The 21,139-nt window shown below is 42.5% G+C and overlaps 1 protein-coding gene across 1 annotated transcript in view; it reads left to right on the top strand.

The window, feature by feature from the left end:
• LOC138299901 (C4b-binding protein alpha chain-like) overlaps positions 1–21,139 on the top strand; it is a 552,670-nt gene that overhangs the window by 356,140 nt on the left and 175,391 nt on the right. The gene's annotated exons all lie outside the window — the stretch shown is intronic.

Below are 21,139 nucleotides of genomic sequence, written 5' to 3'. Positions count from 1 at the left end.
TGTTGATGTGAAAAACCGCCTAGTGGGTGCAAGAGTGTATACATTGTAATGAGAGTGAAAAAAGATTAACATTTGGGAAGAAGTCACTGATGTGTCATATTGAAGATCCTGGCGAAGCGTGGCACACAGTTTGTCTGGATCTTATAGGGCCAATGCCTGATTTAGGCTATAGTTGGAGATTTGCTTTAGTCTTGGTGGACGTGTTTTCTAAATGGATGGAGGTGGTGTTTATGATAGAGGTGTTAACAAGGTGTACCATTGCCATTTTAAAAGATATTTTTGGGAGGGAAGGTTGTCCCCATACTATTATCACTGACAATGGTACACAATCGAAATCTTTTGAAATGAAAGAGTCTTTGTTGGCTTATGGCATCATGCACAATCGTACTGCACTATATAATCCTCAAACCAATGGCATTGTTGAGCGTATTAACTGTATAATTAAAGGTACAATTCAATTGGCAGTGCAGAGTAATCAAAACATTGATATAGCGGTACATGAGGCAATTTGGGCTCATCACATCATGCAACTCAGAGACAAGGAAAAGACACCTTTGAGTTCATGAGAGGACTTAAGGCCAAAACAAAGTTGGTCCCTAGTTGGTTGGAGGGTGGTTTGCTAAAGGTGGATAGTCATGTGGAAATTTCACAGTTGATTATACGTTCAGGTATACAAGTTGGTGAATGGTTGAAATTCAAGGATGGACACAAGGGTTTAGGTTGGTTTAAGTTCTGTGGTCCTTTCGAGGTTAAGCAAGTGAGTGGTTATTGTGTGGTTTTAGACAATGGAACCAAATGGAATAAACACAGAGTAGCTCTGTATCAGAAGGGAAATGTAAGTGAGGGTTCAAAAAAAAAAAATCAGTGATGTTGCAGAGGGTTGTAGTGGCTTAATGTTAACTGAGAGAGAAGTTAAGAAACCAATTTGTGATGTCTCTCCAGGTTCCTCTCCATGTAGTAATGAAAGAAATGGGGTGAGTGAGCAGATAGGTATGAAGGAGGATGGAAACAGACAGGAAAGCAGAGCAGTGAGAAAGAAAGAGACGACCACCTGCATATTTGGATGATTATATAAGGGAATCAAATGTCAAACCTAAACTTTCTTGTTTTTTAAAACTTGTATTTGACATCTGTATATATTTCTGTAATTGTTTCCTTTTTTTTTTTTTTTTTTCCATTTGTTTGGTGTGCTTTTTCCTTACTTATTTTATCCACAACATTGTGACTTTTATGTGTTGCATATTGTTATCATTTGTAGTGTAAATTAACAATGGAGAAGGATGTGTCATATTTGGAATTTGATGTGCGCGAGCGCTTGTCTCGCGCTCAATGGTGCTTGTGTTCTTAACAGGATTGTAGAATGGTTTTGAATTGGAGAGCGGTTTAGCAGCTCTGGCAAATGTGATACTCCTCGAGTAGGTTGATTAAAAGGATCTTGAATTAAGCTGCTGACCCATGTACTTTTATTTTGTACTACAGATCCCTTGAATGCAATCGCTTGAAAGCAGGAGATCGGCCCGTAGGAACATTGTCAGGTTGTTTCAGGGCCCCAGAGAAGTTTCAGAACTGACTTCACAAATTGAAGCAACATGAAGCTTAAACTCAACTCTAATAAATGAAGTCATGAAGTGCAGGAGGGCAAGCCGACCCGCCCAGTCCAGGGGGGACAAAAATGCATTGTGGACAAGCATTAGCAGCAGGTGGCATTCATCCCATTCACCACTTAAGAAGGCATCAGATGGCTAGCTTCTTTTACCCATAGCCAGCAAGCGCCAACCCCAAATGTTTGCTATATTTTTCTATCTCAAGGACCCGGCTGCTGCAATTTATACTACTAATGTTGACATCCTAGGATTGCCTTCCCCTCTTGAGCCAAAAGTGATCCAGCAAATTGCCCTACAGGGTCTAGAAACTGCAAAGACATAGCTTATGCAGACAACCCCAAGCAGGATAGTACTCAAGACAGGTGCACCGCACCAGCCTAAGGACACTCTGAGACTCAGGCCTCCTCAAAGAAGACTGAAATTGTAAAGGAAGGAACCCCAGGCGTAGTTCAAACAAAACCCAACAACATTCCTCAAGATCAGAGGAGAGCTTCCAAGGAAAAACAATCATCACTGAACACTTCTCTGCAAAGGCGTAAAGGGGAGGTTTTGATGTTTGGCAGTACACAAAGCCCAAACCAATCAATGGACTATAACATCCTATCTCTCATTATTAAAGCACTGAAAGATGAAATGGTGACAACAACAAAGCTCACAGTAAGGCAGTAGCCAACTACAACTAACAACTCAGGCAGGCTGTCCACTAATGTCTCACAATCAGTTAGCTCAGATAAGCAGCCAAACACAACGCCAAAGACAGCACCACAGAAAAGCAAGAAGGACCAGTGGTGGCCTGTTCTTTCATCAGATACAACCGATACCCCCTGCAAGTGACCATGGACAGTTAGCAGAACAGGGGGCCCAGCACCATGAGATGCCCTCACTTAATTCTGAGGATTTGGAGGAAATAGTGGCATTCTATGTGAGGGGAACGCCAGAAACCCCCTCCAAAGGAAAGTTCACAGTATCCAAAAATGAATCAAATCAAAGCACAGACTGATGAAATCTGGACCTCATTATTAGGAACTCTTCAATCTTCCATCAAAGGCATTTACTATTAATCAAAAAACAGGGACACCCAAATAACTCTCCTAAACACAATGGCAGTGTTTACATACAGTATTTACACTAAGATATGGATCTATGTAGCCTTATAAAGAGAGCACAACAGGCAGCAGAAACACTTTGCCCTGCTTTCACCTGCTCACCAATACTGGGTAAGTTAGAAACTTTAGCAACTGCCCTTAGTGGCCTCTATGAGGAACTTAAGACCACACTAAAATAGGCAGAAATGATCCACAAGAACAGAGTGGGAGACACTCCAGATCACAGCAACTTACTGAAGATATCTAAAAAAGAATAAGGAACAACTGATAGGAGTGAGGTGAAAATGACACTGAAGGCCAGAGTATCACAACCCCCATGCCATTGTGCACCTGAGTCAAAGGAATCTGACTCAGGGCACCAAGCTGGTGGAGCTGCATCCTACCCTGTTAGGTACTGCAGCTATAGTGGCTACAGGAAGGGATAAGGGTGCTGTTCTAAAAGAAAAAATTATCCCCGATGACTCCCCGAAATCCCACAAATCGAGAAGGAAAAACCACAGAAAGACAAGAAATAGGAAGCTGAAACATGCACATGAGTGCAGTGTATACTCAATCTTTAAGAATGCAAGCAGCCACTTGAACGGGAGCCCAGAGCTAGATGAAGAGAGTGACCCATAGCTGACTCTGAAAGGGGCCAAACATAGTAAAGTGGCTGCATCTCTAAAGGTGGCAGCCTTAGCGGATATTCCTGACAGCCAAAACAAACGGCAGCCAGAGGACCCTCAACAAGCATATGATGCCACATCCTATGGAATGTACTTAGGAGCAGTAAGAGCACCAACCCTGTCTAAAACTGGAAATGTGCAGGGAAACATTGGTGGCAGCAACAGAGCCCGTAATAGAAACTCTATTCAAGACCTCCTCAAATCCATTTTCTGAGCAAATAGGGCAAGCGAGTGCAACTAAATAAACAGTGGCTTGGCCACTGTCATCTGATGCAAATAGTGAGGACTCCCCAAAAATACCAACCACTCCTATAGGAGCTTCCATGCTCATTGAACCAACAACTGAAACCAACTACTGATCAGGGTGCTAATGAATCTGTACCTCCGAAAGGGCCCAAGCCCGAATCAGAAGCAATCACAAGCAAAATATACACCAAGATATGCCTCACCCTTAGTAAGAACCCAGCCCAAATTAACTCTACATCAGCTAGAACCAGCCAGAATCGGGAAATCATAAATCCACCATCATGTACGTCTAACAAAACGTTAACCCAATTTAATCCCAATCTGACCAGGACATAAGAGAAAAAAAAATAGTCCCCAGCTGCCCCTAACAGTGGCTGCATGCAGAGGTGCAATTTTAAAATGAGCCAAGCATGACAAGGTTTGAGAATCGAGAGGTGAGGACTGTGGCGGCCGGCACCTTTAGGAGGGATGGGGCAGGCGGGAAGTGCACAAACACACACACACACACACACTCACGCTCATTCTTTCACACACAGACACGCAATTACACGCACATTCATTAACAACACTCATAACATTCAAACATGCACGCACACACGCACCAAACATTCATTTTAAAAGTTCACACACACTCATTATTTCACACACAGACACACATGCACATCCATTAACAACACTCATACCATTCAAACATGCACGCATGCACTAAACATTCATTTTAAAACATCACACACACACACACTCATTCTTTCACACACACATGCACGCACATCCATTAACACTCATAACATTCAAACATGCAGGCACCACCAAACATTCATTTTAAAACATCACACACACACTTACCTTCAGCCTCGAGGTCCCAGGAGGGCTGGAACTGCTGCCTTCCCTCATTGGCTGACCTTAGGTCAGCCAATGAGGGAAGGCAGCAGTCCCGGTCTTTTCACAGAGTGGGATGGGGTCAGTGAGACTGCTGACCCCACCCCACTCTGTGACGAAGTGTTACTGATTGACACTCGCCCTGGGCGCTTCAGGGCTTAAACCTGAAGCGCCCAGGGCTAGTGTCAATTGGTGACGCTTTCCTCGTCACCCAGGGGAGGGCCTTGAGGCACCTTTGCTGAGCCGAGGAGGTCACGCCTATAGGAGCTGTGACCTCCTCAGCCCAGCAAAGTTCAGCTCAGGCAGCCAGGAGTGTGCGCAAATCGCGCATGTCTCACTCCTGGCTGTCTGAGCTGAAAATGAAGAGTGTCTGTCAGGCTGACCTTTGTCCAGCCTGACAGACACTCTTCATGTGGGGCAAAAGGTGGGGGGGGCATGGCCCCTCCACCCTAAAGGACGGGCCGTGCCTGGGCGAGGAAGAAACTACCATCTATCGCTCAATATTTCTGAAGATTGGCAACAGCTTGATGATACTAATGCACCCAGAATATCAGTCTAGGTGGTCCTACAAAGATCTGAACTGAGGTAACATTCTTCTTCTCTTCCAACAAATATGAGAAACAAAAGGCATAAGCATGAGTGACATTGTTTCGTGGAGTTGTTTAATTTATTCTACACTGAGGCAACTCAACAAAACAACCAGGGTCACCTGTGCATCAGCTGAAGCAGCCAGAAAGATACTGGGGGAAAGCACAGGTCTTAAAAGGATGGGGGATCCATGAGACCCCTTTTGAAGAACCAGCCTACCCACACCTGTTGCAAATAAAGGCAAACGAGCACCAAGACATTCACAGGTCAAAGCAAAAACACTCAGTTTTGAAGAGTGCTCTCAGTAAGTCGCAGTAAAAATACTGGGGCAAACCCACTTTTTGCCCACAATGACAAAGAATAGGCGTCAAGTCAAAAGACTAGAGTAGGTCTCGGGGCACTGAACAGGCCAAGGTCACAGTGATAAACTGCAACTTCAGAGCAAATTATTTCTAGTCAAACAGACCACCTTCTGATTTTCTAAGCCTGCTAAGCAATTTAGACGATCAAGAGATTAAGGCATATTTAAGATTTTTCTTTGTGATCCTGCTGCAGGAAACCTGGGTAGAGGAATCACCGTTAATCCCACGCTACATCAACTTCTCAGTGCCAGTAACAAAGGAGGTGCTTTTTGTCATCACAGTGGAGGCCTGGTAGAATACATATCAGCCTCACTCCAAGGAGAGTGTAGACCAAAGACGACAACATGTTCAGGCCTGCAAATAGTCTGCATCCCCGTTCCCTATGGCGCTAGTGAATATATACATACAAGCGACTGCAAAGGTGGAAAGTAAAGTAATAGACCACCTGAAAACAGACATCATGGAGATTCTAAAAGGGCAGACTTCAACGGATCTAGTTCTCTCTGGGGACTTTAAGATGAATATACCGGACTTATCACTAACAAACGAGATCCTGGCAGTCCAAAATGCATACTGGCAATCCATGTGCAAAGTAAGTGACCATTTTCCCGACTACCCAAAATGGTCACTGAACTTGTTAATGAACAAGAGGATCTCAACCTAAGGATAATTATTGGTCGCTTCCCTACGAATAGCCCACTAGTGGCCTCCTTTCACTACCACTCAAACAGATCCCTAATTGACTTCACAATACCATCAAATCCTCTGATTCATCTGTTTGAAATCTTTTGAATGGTGGCAAGAGATGAAAGTGACCACCCGCCACAGGAACTTTCTGTTGCTATCCATCTTGCCCACTATGTTCCTGTAGCAGAAGCACATGGAACAGCTTATACGGTCAATAATAAAATAATAACATGGTCAACTGGCTCAACTTACAATCTTCCAGAGCTTGTCAAAGCAACATTTCAGAAATGCACAGACCAAGGCAATGCCGATTTAATAAACGGGTCTCAGTTCACCAGGAGGTTTGCAGAGCAATACGCAGCACCAGTGATGTGTACTGGCAAATGGAGCGGCAGCACAAAGTTCCCAGTCTCCTGCAAACTAAAAGGCCTAAAACTCAAGGTAAATCAAACGCTAAGGGCTTACCAAAAGACACCAGGTGACAAATCCCTTAAAGCTTTAGTGGCAAAAGCAGCCTATAGGAAGCATAGCTGGCAGTTAAGAAGGGAGGCTGATGAATAATTCCGAGCCAGGCTGATAATCAACATTAAGCATGACTTTCCGATGCATGTGTGCACGGGGCACTTGTATCAGGCTTATCATGCGCTCCACCCTCATCAACACCTTCTCAGAAGTCTCCGAGGACAAACTCTTAATTTTTTGAATTTCGAATCCCATACTTGCCCTGATAAAGTCTATGTGACGAAACACGTGTCGGCTGCATTTTGGATTCATCATCTCTCTACAAGAATAAATCGTCATCAACCTCAATATCGTGTCTCTGGACTCTGCTTGTACTGTTCCACTTGGACGAACACTATGTGGACAATTTTGGTGTGCCCTGGTATTTCAAACTATATCCTTCTCTGACTGGCCTCCAGTCAGCGATACTTTGACATCCTTGGTGGTTGGTTGTCACCCCATGTTTGGCACCCATTTGGCATTTTCTCCTAAGGACTTTGAATCTCTTGCAACAAACATACTTACCCATCGGGATCGGATGTGCAAACCTCTTTGGCATTAACCACCTTTCTATTTATCTTCAACATTAAAAACTAATTGACATGACAGATTTTGGAAGACTGTGAATAAGCGAAATGGCCCAATAAAACCTATAACAGCTTCAAATATATCAGAAGACTACTGGTCTGATTTCCTTCCGAATCAGTTTAGCTGCTTCCTTGTAAAAATAACAACACCCAAAGTGGAACAGTCCATGTGACGCTTTGCTTTAACACCAATAAAGATCCCTAAGAAGGACCACTTAGGGAAAAATATGGGAACCAAATAATGGCTAGCATGGCAGAAAGTGAGGATAGCAAAATCAGCCCTCTGAAGATGCAAGCACAGATCATTAAAATACAGATGGTAAAGGGCCGCTGAGAAGGAGTACCAGAATCTAATGGCTTTCCCATGGTTTTCTTTAAAGAGGACCAGGAATTCTGTGCTGAAAGCATGGTGCCGGTTTTTAACAGCATTACAACAGCTAATGTTATAAAATATTCCCGGAAAGGCTCAATCATTTCCCCCATTCATAAAGGAGGTGACAGCTCACATCCTGCTAACCTTTGGCTGACAGCCCTCCTCGACGATAGTTGAAGTAATTTGCAGGATGTCTACTGGAGGAATTAACACCCTGGGCTGTGGAACAGCATAAAACCCCCCTCAATCAAATGGACATTTCAAAAGGCATGATAACAACAAGAAACACATTGGATCTTTCCTTGCTACTAGACCAGTGCAAAAACAACCCCTAGCCTCTCCATCTCTGCTTCATTGATTACAGAGCGGCCTTTCAACTGCATTGATTGAAGGAAGCTCTGGCAGAAGTTAGCCACCTGGGACATCCTCCAGTCCTTCTTATAAGCCCTGGTTCTTCTCCTCACAGACATATTGATCCAGTTTAGACTGGAATTCGGCCTAAAAAAACAAACTTTTGCCAGGCAAGAGGCATTTATAAAATGTTGTTTTAAGTTAAAAAATGTTAGGATACACACTCTAACTCATCTCGGCAGGAAATTGGCATAAGAGATCACCGTGCACTGACAACGTTTGGGCTAAACTCAGTATGAAACACACAGATTAGCTATCCTCAGTTAAAATTATGATGAACACATTAATTAAACAACTCTCAATTCTGGCTGATAATGAAATATTTTACAAGTGACATCACACTTGGAAGACAATAGCCAGCTACACTTCACTGAAATCTCAACCATACCTTGACTTTGGGTTTAATATTCACATCAAAGGGAGACTTCTAAAATATCATCTGGGTTGTCTCCCCTCACTCTTACACCTGCCGCCGTGCCAGTGAGCTGAGGTCAACAGAACTATGCCGGCTGTGTGGTCAATGGTTTGAAACAATGGTTTATACAAGTCCACAGTGAAGGACCGTAAGAAGATACAAAGAGCGATGTTCAATAGAAGGGGACAAAGTCACTGTAGACAGGCATTTATAGCCTTCTTCATGATACTCAGTTGAACTGTAGGCTGGTGAAATACATCATTAGATTTGAGCAAAAACGTGATAAGAGAGCTCCTGAAGCCAACAACCAACTCACACCCCTGTCTATTTGGCTAGCTGGATGACAGCCCACACAGGAAAAAGCACATTGCTAGAAACAGGACATTTTAATATACTTTGCACTGATAGGTTTACAGCCGAGCATGGTGACTTCGTAGCATTTTGCACAGCCATGCTATAACAACTTATGAGTCCACGGTGTACCTGCCTTTTTGACAATGTGTTGCCAGCTGGCTGACAATGGTGATATGGCAGGAAATTCAGCACAGCTACTCTTAAGGCCGGGCACTGTCACTTTTACGTCAGGGATTATGTAATTTTATTGACAATGGAGGCTGCTAGCTGTTCTGTGACCTCCATAGGCCACAGATGTCGAGCCTGGCCATATAAAACTGTCCAGATATGACTACGCTGAGCACCAACTCTCTAACATATTGCACAGATAAGCTCATGACTTACTATTTAATGAGAATATGTTGCACTTTAATTGCACTTTAAGGTACCTCTATTCAAATGTATGAGAACTCATTATGTATATGATTGTTCTGTATATGTATATTGTTTTTTAACTTAATCTTAATACTGTTTATATTGATGTAAAATGTAGAGGTTTTAATTAACTATGCACTTTATAATAAATACATTGACTTTCCCTGAATGTTGCTTTAGGAAGGCTGATGACAGACAATTTATGAGCATTTCCACTTCATTATCCCCTTCTTCTAAATACTTCTGCTTGGAGCCAGCATTGCTACTTGCTGCAAGAGCTGTCACCTTTTACAAAGACTATATATAGCCCTCATTACGAGTCTGTTGGTCACTAGTTTGCCAGACCTGTGGATGGCAGGTGGACCGACACCAGTGCGGCGGTCCGAGCGCCATATTTCAAACCTGGCAGTCGGGCCAAGGGGGGACCACCAGGATCAGGGATCCCGGTGGTCTGGTCGAAGGTGGCAGTCCTAATCCACCAGGGCAGCGCTGCAAGCAGTGCTGCCCTGGGGATTACAACCTCGTTCTCTGCCAGCCATTTCATGGCAGTAGCACAGCCATGAAAAGGCTGGGGGAGAACTGGTGCAGGGAGCACCAGGGGGGTCCCACTGTTCATGCACCTGGCTTAGGCAGTGCAGGGCCCACCCCCCCAGCCAGCACCCACGCAATGTATTCTGCAGACAGTGAACATTGCGTGGATGCTGGTGCAATCTGCAGCCTACAGCATTGCCACCGGCTCGATAACGAGCCAGTGACAATGCTGTAGGCTGTTTCCTGCCAGGCCAATGGGTGGAAACTCAGGATTCCGCCTGGTGACCTAGCGGGAAACTCTTAATGGGCCTGGAGTTGAGGTAGCCAGTATGGCGCCAACCTCCCTGTCGGAACACTGCCCGCCAAACTCATATTCAGGCCCTATGTCTGCACTACGTCTAGAAAATGAAACCATCTTGTTTTGTTGATCAAAGTTTAATGTTATAGTGTCTTTGAAGTTACTGGCAAACCACATTCACAAATATTTTATTTTAGAGTGTTGCCATGTGAAATCAACAGAATCGAACTCTTGTTTGGTGCAGTGGATATTTAACAGTAGTATTTCTGATTTATCAGTATTTAGTTTACATCCTGACAACTAGGAAAAAATGAAACATGTTCCATAAAGTTTGGAAAGGAGGAAGATGGGTTGTGTCGACTGCATAAAGGGAAAATTGAATGTGTTTTTTATCTAAGTTCAAAGCTGGAGATATTGGGGTCTTTCCGAATTTGGTCAGGAAAGGTTCCAGTGTAATAAGAGAGTGGATAAGGGGCAACCATGGCATACTCTGGATAAGGAGAAGTTACTAGATAAGATACCATTAACAAAAGATGGCAGCTTTGGGACAGGTGTGAAGTAAGGAAATTAAGGCACCGAATTTTTGGGGGGACCAATCCATTTTAATGCCACAAACATGAAGTCCCATCCAATCCTGTTGAATGCTTTCCCAGCGTCAAGTGTAATAGCAGCTAAAGGGTGATCTAATGAAGAATGATGACCAAGTATATTAAATAAATTATGAATGTTGCCAGAAAGTAGTCAGCCCTTAACAAAGTCATATTGTTCTGGACCAGTAAGGTCTGGGATATCTGAATCGATGCACATGGCTAATATTTCTGCAAGTATTTTATAATCTGTGTTATCCATGGATATAGGTTTATCATTTTTACAGTAATTATGATCTCTATTTTCTTTTTGATTTAAACAGATCATTGCTTCCTGGAAGATACCTTGAAGTGTTTTGCTTGTAGAAAGAGTTAAAAAGAAGTAGAAGATACGGGAGAAAAATCTTTGCAAAGTGGGCTTAGAATTCAATGGTTAACCTGTTGCATAGATTCTCATTATGCAAATGAGGCTACTGGATTTGGGAGACAGGATCACATGGATTGTGTTTACTAAGTATGATTTCACACCACATGACACTTGTTGGCCTAATCGGGGTTCTCCGGATAACTAGCAGCGCCTCATCTCTGGCCTAGATGATTGTGGCAAACGGGCGCATGACAAGAAGACTCCTCAGGGGAATCATGCTCGATCAGATCCTAGCTGCTTTCTCTCAGTTACCAAAAAGTCTCATACAGGCAAAGACAAAAGAGGCAGAATATAGTTCGATAAGGATTTATTGAAGTAACTGCATCTTACATAAAAAGGCATGTATTCCAATAACTAGGTTGATAAAACACATTGAAAGCAAGCAGGTGACTAACAGAGTAAAACACAAGAATAGTCCTACCATACTGTCACTAAGAATGATATAGATATATCTTGCTCCTACCTACACTATGTCTGAGCACAGCGTAATACGCCTAATCTGCCCTTTGGGTTTTCCCCCTGGAGGTACATCATCCCTCATACCTGGAGGAAGAAGCCTGAAGTCTAGAGAGACACCAATCCCATGTGGATCAGGGGTCCGGCCGTCTAGGCAAGTTGCTGCAGCGAAGCAATTAGCAATCAGCATACAGTCGTGGTCATCTGGCTGGAATCTCCCTCTAATGTGCCTGGGACAAAGGGGTGTTTTATAATAAAACACCTGGCATTCTAAGAAATAGTGCCCACGTATGAGTGTGTGTTTTCTGTGAATGTTGGAGACAAAGCATACCACATTTGTCGGCAACCCTATCTGACTGTAGCCTTGGAGAAAGCACAGAGTGAAATAAATGTCCTACGAAGAATGTAATGCTTGAGATAAAGAAAATAAAACAGCACCACAAATATTGCTATTGCTATAAAAATAAAGCAATTCTGAATAAGATGTAACAGGGTCAAAGTGCACAGCAGCAGGCTTAGTTAGCATAAAACAATGTGTCTAAAACATGGCTAAAATAGCTATTCAACAAAACCATCTGGCACAGGGGTCTTTACTTTTTTTAATAAGAGCCACTGCATTAATGGTATCTGTTATAGTGATAGCTTTGTTTAGAGATGCAAAATCAACATTAGGGGCATTGGAGAGTCTATATTTTGAAAGACTTTAGATGTGTCTAATGGAGAGGGATTTAAATCTGGGGTATATAGAAATTAGTAAACGGGACAAATTAATTCAGAATATCTCTATCTCTAATAAAAACATCACCATTTGTATTAGTTAAAGAATTAATTTTTTAGCATTCTTTTCTAACTTCCATGTAGTTAGCAAGTAGCTTTCCTATTTTGTTTTGGCTTCCATAGTAGCAAGTGCTGCTTTTTAGTAGGTAACTAGAAGCAGCAGTGGTAGTAAGGCGGTTGAAATTTATTTTGACTTAATTTATTTTTGTAATGAAACTTAATTTTTGAAGTGATAGAATTTATATTTAAGTTTTTTATAGTGCCCAAAAGATTACTTGATTGGGTTTCCATCAGGTTATTTTTGTGCAATACATAGTTGATGATGAAACCACGAACTGCCGCTTTGAAAGAATCCCAAACTATTGGAAATTAGATATCTCTTGTGCAAATAATAGTGAAAAAGTCTTGAGTGAGTTTTTCAAATTGTGAGTTGAGCTCCTTATCTAAAAGTAAAGGGTTTCTGAAACGCGATCTACAGGAATGTGGTGAAAAAGGAATACGATCTAAGTCAGTGTACTCAGGGGCATGTTCAGAAATAAGAATTGTTCCTATATCAGAGTGTGTGAGGCTGTTTCTAAAAAAATCGATGATCAATAAAAGATTGAGAATTCACAGAGGTTTGAGTGACATAGGGCCTGATTTAGAGTTTGGCGAATGGGTTACTCCTGTCCCCCGTATTATGATTCCCATAGGATATCATGGGATCTTAATACAGCAAACAGGATATCCATCACATTTGTGACTGTGTAACCCCACCCGCAATGCGCTAAATCAGGTCCATAGCCTTTAAATGTCAGTAAGAGATTTGTTGTGGATTGCTGATTTAAATTGTGCATGCATTTTGTTATGAATGAATTTGACTTTAGAATTTCCTGGCTTAAATAGAATCCATGACTTCATTGCAATCACGCCCAAGAATAAGATAATCATTGTTATATTGATGTAATTTATTAGAAACAGTGAGCCAAAACACATTATGAACAGATACCGATCAATATACATTGAAAATAGTAACTGGAATATTGTTGATACACAATTTACCTATAATCCACCTGCCTTCTAAATCATGTTCTTTACCGACAACTGAGATTTGACATTTTTCATGACAGAGGTTCATTTCACCATTGCTTTTGCCCTCACTGGGGAGGGGTAAACACTGCTGACCCAACATTTTTTCCTTTTATTAGCTCACAGTTCAGATAAATGTGATTCTTGAATTATAATATTATTTTTGAGTGTTGAGGGAAATGGCCCTCTGTCATTTGAAAGGATTACTCAGACCCTTCACATTCCATGGGAGAAACCAGAATGTGAAAGCAAAATGGTAGTATGAACAATGTACATGTCTTCAGTAAACTGCAAAAAATTGATTTTGGAATAGTTGAATAAACCAAACTTAAATCAGCAGAGCAAGAGAAATAGTGAGAATGGAGAGGGAAGGAAGAGGGGTAGAAATAGGAGATGCTAATGAAAACATGAAACAAGAACATAAGGGAAGAGAAAAGGGAAAGAGATAGTACATATAAGAGACAGTACAAGTCAAATAAATGAGGACTGAGGTGGGTACCTATGTATCCGAATGACATGAAGGGGTAGTGGCAACACCACAAGATGTTGATGGCAACTGCTTCCCTCCATAGGTGGGCAAGGAACATAAGGAACATGTTAGAACAGCAACAGGGAGAGACCACCTGTGGAATTAGGAGTACCCCTACTAGAATCCTGCATAAGAGAAAAAGAAACAAGAAAATATGGGTAAAATTGTTTTATGTTAGTCTAAAAAATACTTAACATTGAAAACAGATAAAACAACATTTCCTTCCAAAGGAAGGCATAATTGATTGATTATAGGCATTCAAGATGATTTTGAAGTCTCCATAGCTTCTCATTCATGCCGTTGAAAATACTTTTTGAGAGTGGTGACATAAGTGACTTTGAAGAGACAGGAATGGAGGAGACCAAACATTGCATTCATAGCCCTGAGAGTGGGTCACGTTTTCAAACATTGCTTATGGTGATCTGCAGTAGCCTTAGCCATATCCTGAGAAAGATAGAGCCGACATCCTGGACAAATGATTTGTTTCCTAGTTTTAACTGCTGATAAAACAGTATATGGTAGAAAGAGCTTTCCAGGGTTTTGCTTGGATCTTTGGGCCGAGTCTGTGAGCTCTCTTTAAGTACTGTGGTAGACAGTAAGTCTAGAAGTTTTGGAGGAAATGGTTAAAAATAAGTGATGACATTGGAGCCTTCACTTCCTTCTGGAAGACCATAGATTTGAAGATTGTTTCTTCGATTACAATTTTCAGGATCATCTGTGTAGAGATTTCTGACTCTAGCTGGTCTATGCATGAAGAAATATCCTGCAAGTTGACAACATGTTACTGTATTCTAGAGATTTAAGAATCCAAAGAGGACCATCTGTCATCAAGATGCTGTAAAAAAGGGTTTGTTTGCTCTATTAAGGGATTTAAAGCTTGGATTTCCTCCAGTATTACTTTCATTAAAATGGAGGATAGTTTAACTAGAGAAGGAGGATTGCTTGGGCCGTTTGTTAGACCCCAGATGGTAGATTAGTAGAAGTAGAGAGCTTTGAGTTCAGAACCGGAGCATTGTCTGATTTCTGGGTTGTAAAGTCTTCCATCTCATGTGAGGAGTCTAACTCTGAAATATAGAATTTAGATTGTGACCCAGTGTGTTTGAGGTTTGTTATTTTCCTCATATAACAAAGGATCTAATGCGATAGGCTGAGGATTACAGTATACACGGTCAGAAGATCTCATCAACAAATAGAAAGAAATAAGAGCAACATCAAGCAAAGCAAGGCACAAAATATAAGAGGGAATAGAATAAGCAAGCACAGAGAGTCATCTTCATATGACCCGTTGAACTAATTTTTTTCTGACCAAATTGCTCTTCAAATTAGGTTTCCTGAGGAAGGTTGTGACCAAAGCAAGTGTCATGAAGGTAGGTAAGTTGCGGCAACTATTTGAAGTATTCCAGAGGCTGGTACTAAACCTTACTGTGTGAAGAGACATGCAGAGGAGCATAGCTTGCGTTGAATGAAAGTGCAGAGTCAAATCCAATGAGGGGTACTGAAAGGAGTGTTCCTATGATTTCTTAAAGAGTTTTTTTTGCTTGTATGTAAAGCTACTCAAAATGGTGGTCGCTGCCTCATCATTTTATTGAAGCGTCCCTCCAAAGCTGGCATTATATATAAAGGGGTGTGAAATAGTCACATAAAAAAGACTCAGGCACTTCACCAGTTCTCAAGCAGTGTGTCAGAGGAGCTTTCTTTGAAAAAAGTTCAGCCAAAGCAACTGTTGAAAATGCAGGTGATTTGTAGAATTTATTTAAAATATTCCCGCAAGGCCCGCAATAATCATTACAGTCTGAGGAGGTACTTAGAGGAGCAGAGCGTGGAGAGAATGTAGGCATGAGCCAAATCCAGTGAGGCATGCTAAAATGATGAATGTTGTGGTTTCCTAAGGAGGCGTGCTTGAAACCCCATTCAAAATGGCAGGCACCTCCTTGATGTTTTGCAGAAGGATTCCCCCAGTGCTGGCATTGCTGATAAAGGAGTGCATAGACCTGAGCCAAAAGCATTTCGGGTGCCTCACCAGCTGTTCCCATGCATTATGTCAAAATACAATTCTTTTGAAGGTCCACTTCCCGTGTGTCATCCCCAAAATAGAGCCTGACCCAGTACTTAGCTCAGTGCAGTGCCACCATCTCATAAGGCTCCGAACCCCCCGCCTGTGTTATTTTTTTAATGTTGTCAATGAAAAATTAGCCAGGTCAGCCGCATAGTTCTTGGGAGTGTGGGATAGCTGTTGTGATACACAGTGCATTAATGACACTCACTGTTTGGAATGATTCCCCTGGGTAGTTTGTCTTCTATGATACTACTGGCAAAGTATTTTTTTGGGCTTGAAACATGATCTTGTGGTAGTCGGATCTTGTGAAGTGCTTTGGCCTGTTCCAGGCTGTCAATTTCTGTGGGACTTCCTTTCTAGAGAAATTAGGACACTGGAGAACCAAAAAATCTATTTTTATACCATTCTAAAAAACAAAGCTGCAGGTGTCCAGTGTATTCAACATATCTGACCGTAGAGACTCCAGTAAGAGGCTTGATGAGAACACAATTACGTGTTGAAGAAGAGAGGTGACAAATGCAGTGTTTTGGCACACAGACCATCCATGATCAAATGCTGCAGGAGGAAGATGGCTATGTTGAGAGCAGCACATGGGCGAAACATGATCATCAACTGATGCATTGGCTAAAATGTTAGGTGCAGTGTACACTGGCTCACACGGATGTTTGATGCAGGGGTGTATACACTCCAAAGCTGCATGGCAAATCATGCTGTCTTTGGGTACCACTTTTGAGAGTGGCACACACATCACTTTTAGCACCTCTTCACTGGCTACCAATCTCAGCAGGCTCGACATCTTTGACCTCCTCGCTGTAAGATACACTGAAATTAGTCTCTCTCTGGTCAGATTCTGTCCACACCAGGATGTTTATGTCCTGGGTTCTTCGGTAGCAGCAGTAGAGGTTTTTCTTAGACCTTACCATTTAGTATTTACCCATAAAAGGAAGACACCCATAGTTTCTGTCTCTGAACCTTGCCTTTTTTTTACACCTGTGTGTATGGCTTCTGGAAATAGAACATGAGCACTGGATATGCTGGAGGGATCACCTTAGATTCACCCATGGCACAGCTGACCCACCTTAAACACACAGGTGATTGGTGAAATATGTGCAAAAGTATCAGCCATTAGTTACATCCAGTCCTTTGTTTTTTGTTCATTATACCTTTCAACACAGGTACCGGCCATATGCATATGAGGCTTAGTCTTACTCCAATAGGAACAGACCAGCATGAACTGTGAGGTCACATCCCATCTAGACGGGAACACAAGCACCCCCAAACTAATTTCAGACTTGTTGTGCCTCATCAATAAGGTGCAGCTAACTGATGAGGCCAACACCCACATCTGGGCTCACTTGCCACACCGAAGGCATCACAGGGGCACTGTTAGAAATGGGGCTTTTGGTTGGCAGTCAGGTTACCCCCCCCCGTCCAAGCAAGGACTCTCACTCCAGTCAAGGTAAAGGAGAATCACACTCAGTTAACTCCAATCACCCCCTTGGTAGCTTGGCACGAGCAGGCAGGCTTAACTTCAGAAGCAATGTGTAAAGTATGTGTACCAAACACACAGTAATATAGTGAAAACACTACAAAATAGACACCACACTAGTTTAGAAAAATAGGTTATATTCATCTAAATAAAAAAAGACCAAAACAACAAAAATCCAGCATACACATGTCAAGAAATTAATTTTCAAATGAATAAGAGATTTAGGGGGTTATTCCAACTTTGGAGGAGGTGGTAATCTGTCCGAAATGTGACGGATTCACCACCAGCCGTATTACGAGTTCCATAGGATATAATGGACTCGTAACACGGCTGGTGGTATATCCGTCACTTTACCGTCACTTTTGGGACGGATTACCACTTCCTCCAAAGTTGGAATAACCCCCTTAATCCTTAGAAACAGTGAGAATGCTGTTGCTATACATAGTACATAGTACCTGGTTAGCGTCAAAAATAAAGCCGCACGAGCAAGCGTGCGTCGGAAAGAGGAAGCAATGCATCAATTCCTTACTCGCAAGTGAGGCCGTGCATCGTTACCTTCTCCACTCAGGTCAGCGATGCATTGTTTTTTCTCCCTCACAAGAGAACGATGCAGAGTTGGGTTGACTTTGACACTGAGGGACGATGCCTGGAAAATCCGGTCACACGGTGTTAGAAATCAGTGCTGCGTGGGGTTTGCATCGTTATCAGTCTCCGTAGGTGGGTGTTGCACAACATTTCTCTAGCCGCGATGCATCGATCTCCCAGCCACGAAGCAGATGGAGCATTGATTTCAGCTGCGAAGCTGGCGATGCATCGTTTAACAGCCGTCTTGCAGAAGGTGCGTTGAAAATTTCCCTGCACGGCGTTCTGTGCGTGGATTTTCAGTTCTTGTCTGCCAACTTCACCTCTCAAGGGACCAGGTCCACTTGTTAGCAGGGGAAGTCTTCGATGGCCCTGATACTTCAAAACAGGAGGCAAGCTCAGTTCAAGCCCTTGGAGATGCTTCTCAAGCTGGAATGCACAACAAAGTCCAGTCTTTGTTCCCTTTCACAAGCAGCAACTGCAATATAGCCCATTAAAGCACAGTCACAGGCAGGGGTAGCACTTTTCAGCTCTTCTCCCTGGCAGAGGTTACTCTTGAACCCAGAAGTGATCTAATTTTCAGGGGTTTTGAGTCCACTACTTATACCCCTTTCTGACTTTGAAGTAGGCAAATTGCAAAGAAACGTCTCTCTTGTTTGTAAGATCCTGCCTTGCCCAGGCTAGGTCCCAGATGCACGCCAGGGGGTTGGAGACTGCATTGGTTGACTGCAGGCACAGCCCGTTCAGGTGTACGTGAACACTCCTCCTTTCCCCTCCAGCCCTGATGCATCATCAGGATTTGCAGGCTACACTCCAGCTCCCTTTGTGTCCCTGGCTAGAGGAGTGGTGCAAACAGCCCAACAGTCAAACTGACCCAGAAAGGGAATCCACAAACAGGCAGAGTCACAGAATGGTTTAAGCAAGAAAATGCCTACTTTGTAAAAGTGCCATTTTCAAACACACAATCTAAAAACAACCTTTACAAAAAGATGTATTTTTAGATTGTGAGTCCAGAGACCCTAAACTCCATATTTCTATCAGCTCCCAAAGGGAATCTGCAACATAATAATGTTTCACGTCAGCCCCCATGTTAACCTATGAGAGAGACAGGCCTTGAAACAGTGAAAAACAAATTTGGCAGTATTTCACTGTTAGGACATTTAAAACACATTAATATGTGTCCCACCTTAAACATACACTGCACCCTGCTCATGGGGCTACCTAGGGCCTACCTTAGGGGTGCCTTATATGTATTAAAAGGGAAGATTAAGGCCTGGCAAGTGGGTACACTTGCCAAGTCGAAGTGGCAGTTCTGAGCCATGTTCACAGGGCTACTCATGTGGGTGGCACAACCAGTGCTGCAGGCCCACTTGTAGCATTTGATTTACAGGCCCTGGGCACCTCTAGTGCACTGTACTAGGGACTTACTAGTAAATCAAATGTGCCAATCATGGAAAGCCAATTACACATACATTTTACAGAGGAGCACTTGCACTTTAGCACTGGATAGCAGTGCTAAAGGGCCCAGAGTATCAAAAAACAGCAAAAACAGAGTCAAGCACACATCAACCACCTGGGAAATAGAGGCAAAAAGTTAGGGGAGACCATGCCAAGGACGCCAAGTCTAACAGGCACTCAAAGGTGGCTGGTGGTGTGCTTGCAAATGTTGTAGCCACTGGAGATCACTTAGGATTCGTTCTAGAGACCATGAACCCTAAGGGCTTCTTCAGATTCTGCAAGGAACTACACACAACCCCATTCTGTCATCTATTTATAGCTTTAAAGACAGGTTGTAGACCCTTTCTTCCAGCTACTTCTCCTCATCTTCTTTCATTTTGGCACTGGAAAGCAACCCCTTGTGGCTGAAGCTAGGGATACAGGAGCATCAAATAACCCTGAAGAACTTCACTTTCCAAATAACAATGAAAATGCATTTGTTTGTTTCTCTTGCAGCATTCATTTTTTCTCAAACACAGACTTTTAAATGTCAGATGACTTCTGGCTATCTGCTGATTCTTTTAACATATTGTTTATTTTTGGTTCTCTGACTCAAAAGTGAAAGCATTTTGTAACTTGACCTGTGTGACATATTGCAGGGTGGGAAAGGAAAAGGCTGCAGTATTTCAGTGTTTTATGGAACACATACATATAAACATCTGCTTGTTTCAAAACTAAACTTTTCAAGTATCTCGAAAAACCTCAGCAAATTGGAACATAATTGGGCTCATTATGAGAACCATAGTATGTGAGTTCTTTAACTCAGAAGAAAGGAATAATCAGTGTTTAATTTGTAAAATAAAGTTTGCCATTGCCCAAAGCTCTGCTCAGGAGCCCACGACTAGTGCAATTAAACATAAGTCTGCCTGATTCCAAGGCTTGTAGTTTTGGATCCAGCTCATGCCTCTTTAATCCACTGCCAGACACTCCCTGCCCTTTTATCTCATGCTTGCAGGTGACTGTTTTGCCACTATGTGATGGTTCTTCTATCTTTCTGCATCTTACTGGTTTGTGTGCTTTTCACTCTCTTGCTCTCATAAATAGTGTGGAAACAATTAAGCACAGTGGTAATGTTTCTGCTTCTTTCTGCTCTTCTTGAGATGTAAAACTCAGAAGATTATAGTATTTCCTCTTACAAATTCTGCCAGGTTGTACCCGACAGAACTTGTGCTGGAGAAAAACATGGTGCTTTTGCAGAAGTTGGACATCAGATCCAAACGCAAATTTCAGGACCATAACCTACACTTCTCATTTTAGTCATGTATTTGTAAACATGTCCTCTAAAAAGCAGTACTGGACCTCACACTATTTCCCTTTTCTGTTGAACCGGAATTCCTTAAGTACAGTGGATCTTTAAGGCGCATTTGGATTTTTCAGTACCCTGTGCCTTTTATGAGGTCATATCATTGGCCCGCTCCCCCACTCCCAAAATTATTTTAGCGCCATTGCCCACATACAAAAAAATGTGTAACTTGCAGTTCCCCTGCTTGAATCTGGGCAATGCTGCTTCAGCTTTTCCAGCCGTGCCAAGTGCCACCCATCTCGGGTTAAAATAACGCGTTTTCAGTCATTTTCCCACATTACCGAAATGCCTGAGATTGTCGCACAAAAGAACCATGTCCTGAAGTGCGATAAAACAGCTAGCAAAGT

Source organism: Pleurodeles waltl, chromosome 6 (assembly GCF_031143425.1).
Source record: "Pleurodeles waltl isolate 20211129_DDA chromosome 6, aPleWal1.hap1.20221129, whole genome shotgun sequence".
In the NCBI taxonomy this organism is placed as follows: domain Eukaryota; kingdom Metazoa; phylum Chordata; class Amphibia; order Caudata; family Salamandridae; genus Pleurodeles; species Pleurodeles waltl.
Note: the sequence above shows the minus strand (reverse complement) of the source record. Positions and strands in the feature narration are given on the sequence as shown.